The sequence below is a fragment of the Rhinopithecus bieti genome, unplaced genomic scaffold, assembly GCF_001698545.2.
Source record: "Rhinopithecus bieti isolate Rb0 unplaced genomic scaffold, ASM169854v2 scaffold_13351, whole genome shotgun sequence".
Classification (NCBI taxonomy): Eukaryota; Metazoa; Chordata; class Mammalia; order Primates; family Cercopithecidae; genus Rhinopithecus; species Rhinopithecus bieti.
In genome coordinates this window covers 870,542-874,634 of record NW_016807514.1, presented here as the reverse complement: position 1 = coordinate 874,634, position 4,093 = coordinate 870,542, and the positions used below count along the sequence as shown (strand labels likewise).

At 50.6% G+C, this 4,093-nt stretch overlaps 1 protein-coding gene across 1 annotated transcript in view; it reads left to right on the top strand.

Moving 5' to 3' along the window:
• Window positions 1–3,569, top strand: part of AJAP1 (adherens junctions associated protein 1) — a 130,729-nt gene extending 127,160 nt beyond the window's left edge. Inside the window, exon 6 of the mRNA XM_017882524.1 lies at window positions 2,395–3,569. The gene's annotated coding sequence lies outside the window, so the exon portion shown is untranslated. The remainder of the gene's footprint in view (window positions 1–2,394) is intronic.
• The last annotated feature ends 524 nt before the right edge of the window (window positions 3,570–4,093 follow it).

Here is a 4,093-nt window from a genome sequence, read left to right as displayed (position 1 = left end):
AAAAAAAAAAAAAATATATATATATATATATCTCATTTTAACCCTTAATGCGTGTCTAGTTCAATGGCATGAGTGCCTTTACCATGCTGTGCAGGCATCTTCACAAGCCAGCTCTTCACCTCTTTCCATCACCCTGTATTAAAACTCTGCACCCACTCAATACTCACTCCCCATCTCCCCCCATCCCCTGGCCCCCTGTTCTACTCTTTGTCTCTGTGGATTTGGTGGCTCTGGTACTTTCTATAAGTAGAATCATACAGCATTTGTCTCCACATTTTTTAACTTTCAAAAAAATTACCAAGATATAAGAGGGATATTTCTCTCTGTGTTGTAATAATTACTTCATTTTTCAAGCCCCTCTTCCCCAGATCCAGGGAATGTGGAAGAGGTGGGCGGGGGTGGGGCACAGCTGGAGTAAGGCTACCAAGAGTGATCCGGCACTGATCCAAAGGCACGTCCCTCACCGTGCGTGTGTGTGTGTGTGTGTGTGTGTGTGTGTGTGTGTGAGACACAGCCTCACTCTGTTGCCCAGGCTGGAGTGGAGCAGCGCCATCTCAGCTCAGTGTAACCTCTGCCTCCCAGGTTCAAGTGATTCTCATGCCTCAGCCTCCCAGGTAGCTGGGATAAAGGTGCACGCCCCCATGCCTGTCTAATTTTTGTATTTTCACTAGAGATGGAGCTTCACCATGTTGGCCAGGACGTCTCCTTTGTTTACATGCAGTGACCCCTGTGCCCACAGCAGCTGGTCCTCCCACAGTAGCTGAGTAGACACTCTACTATAGCCTCATGGAGTTGTCCACACGGGTGTCATTTGGAGGCAGCAAGCAGGAAGGTGACGCCCAGGGTCCAGCCTCTTGTCCAGACCCAGAGGGGACCAGGGAAAGACCCAGCCTCTCACCTTCACCTTCAAATGAGTAGACTCTGGCACACTGAGGCTCCTAGAGATGATCAGGGACGCAGTGCTGATGATCAGGGACACAGTGGTGAGCAGGAGGAGCTGTCCTGGGGCCTGCCAACCTCGCTGTCCACTGCAGGATGTGTCCTGCAGAAGGCAGGCCTGTCCCACCTGGGGCTCTTCCTCCCCAGTCCCAACCAGAATCACTGCGGTGGGCTCAGTTGATTCAGGGGAGAGAAAGCCACACTCTTGTCTTTGGGAAGGACCAGGGAATGGACCCAGGACGGGCAGTCACTGAACTCACCTGGGGAACTCTGAAAACTCATGTTCACAGGCACCACCCTGAGAACCTGATTCCAGGTCTCCAGAGGTGGGCCTGGGAATCTGTGTTTCTGCAGAGCTCCAACCATGGTGATGACGGAGCTGGTCTGGCTGCATGCTGTGCCTGCAGCTGCTGGAAAACTTCTAGAGCTCCCACTGAGTGCTTTTCCGACTTCATTTTGGGATCAGCGGGTACACCCGCCCCATCCTACCACTTTCTGATACATGTCATCTGCACAGATGAGGATACGGTAGCCTTTTCTTTTTATTATTGAGGGTCCTAATTGCCTGTAGTTGAGAGGAGCTCTGAGTGACAGCAGAGGGACCCAGACAGCACCCCATCCCTGTGACGGAGATGCAGCTTTGGGCAGAAGATCCCCGGGGGGGACCGTGATGTGTTCCAGCTCACATGGCCGTGCCCGGGGTGACTCTCTGAGGGATGCTGACCTACTGGGGGTTCTCACTCAGCCAGGGAGACTGCATTTTCCATTTTCTGAGGGCGGGCTGGCTGGGTGGGAGCTGCCCTTCTCAGCCTGCCTGCTGAAGGTGGCAATCGCAGTCAGCCCACCCGACCTGTGCCCAGGTGGGACTCGCCTTCTCTGTCTTCAGCAAGATCACCTCTGGGGAGATATGGGAGGATTTCCTGATGCAGTCCATTTATCTCTCCTGAGTCCTGGCCTCGGGGAGCCTGCAGCTGAGCAGTGGACAGAAACAGACTCCCTTTCCTCCTGCAGCAAAGGAGTGGAACAGGCTCCATGTCACCCACCACAGGAGGAGGCTGGACAGAGAGTGAGCTCAGGGCTGCCACACTCAGGCCCTCTGATGTGCACGCCTGGGACCAGATGCCCCGGCGCCCCCACCATGATTTAGTGGACGGGGTGGTCCTAGCCCCTGGTAGCAAGCTCAAGCTCTGTAGATGACCAGAATTCACACAAGATTCAGGCCCCCACTTTATACCCCTGGGATTCCCAGTGTTTCTTCCAGTTCCTGCTGACCAGTTAGTGAGGTCTTGTCCACGTTCCAAGGACCCCTCCATGTCAGTGAACCGATAAAGGGAGCGATCGGGCTCGGCACGCAGGGGTCCTGTGTATGGGGTCCTGGTCGCCCGAGAGCCCCACGGACTTGTTGCGCCCTCGGCCTGCTGCCATTTAATCTCTTCTTGTTTTCTTTCCACACAGGATTCCGTTGGTGAACCTGTAAAAACAAAACAAACAAAACAAAACAAAAAAGACAAAACCTAAAACTAAGCTATCTAAGGGGGAGGGTCCCCGCACCTACCACTTCTGTTTGCCGGTGGGAAACTCAGAGCAGGACGCTCTAGGCCAAATCTATTTTTGTAAAAATACTCATGCCTATGGGCGACTCTGCCTTCTCCCAGAGTTTTCTTTGGAGAACAGAAAGAAGAAATGAAAGAAAGAAACCGGAGGCAGAGAGATGAGGATACCCAACGAAAGGGACGGGAGGAAGCGTCCGAAACCTAGGATTCGTCCTATGATTCTGAACCTGTGCCAATAATACCATTATGTGCCATGTACTGACCCGAAAGCCTCAGCCGCAGAGCCGGGGCCCAGCGAATCACACGGAGAAATCTTACAGAAAACAGGGGTGGGAATCTCTTCCGATAGAGTCGCTATTTCTGGTTAATATACATATATAAATATATAAATACAAACACACACACACACACTTTTTTTGTACTGTAGCAATTTTTGAAGATCTTAACTGTTCCTTTTTAAAAAAAGAATTGTGTTATAGGTTACAAAATCTGATTTATTTAACATGCTTAGTATGAACAGAATAAACCAGTGTTTTCTACTTTGGCAACTCACGTCACACACATATTACACACGTGCGCATACACACAATACACCTACATGCATATAGACGCATCTATTGGAAATGCAGTTCCACAGGTGAGCATGTTCCTTCTGGTGACCTGGTATTCCATCACCGTTTACCCCAGGGGACAGCCTCGACCCAGACAAGGAGGCCCTTAAATGACGTTTGGTGAGTGGCATCAAATGTGTGACTTACTATCTTGGGCCAGAACTAAGAAAGCTGTGGTTTTATATATGTGTGTGTATATATATACACACACACATATATGTGTATATATATATATGTTTTTGTATATATATATACACACATATGCATACATATGATTTTTTTTTTTTCATTTAAATGTTGGAAGATGCTGCCTAACAGCCACGCTCACATTTATGTAGCTGGTTGCTTACAAACGGGCTTGAGCCCTGGGTTGGGTGGGTGGTGGATTCTTGGACGTGTGTGTCATACAAGCATAGACTGGATTAAGAAGTGTTCCAGTTCCAAATATTAAAGGAATATATCCTTACGATGTGTGTGTGTAATGTCAGGGCAGAACTTAGACATACGTGAAGGGCCCCAGTTGGTTTGGAAACGAAAAATCATCATTCTGTGTGCAAACCACGCAGGCTGCCCCACTCGGGCGGCACCCTGGCCCGGCCTGTGCTGCATTGCCTTCCCTTGCGCAGGTGGGCAGGTGTTGCCTGCTTTTTCTAGGGCCCCAAGGGTGTCTTGGAATCTTGGGGGAAGCCTCGGCAGAGATGCCGTTCTCCTGTCAGCTTCCACTGGCCGATGGATGTTTCTGTTTTGTCATTGAGAATCCTACTGTAGAACTACCCAGTGGAAACAGGGGCCCCAGACCCGAGCCTCAGTACAGAGAATCCCAACCACACACACTTTATTAAAAATACTGCCATGCCGCTGGGCCTTCCTCACAAGCCTCACCTGAGACGGGCTCACTGGTGGCCCAGACTTGCTGTCAACAGGGAGTGCTGTCGGGATCTAGGGATGCATCTCGTGGCCCACGCTGTGCCTCCTTAGAGGATGTTTCCT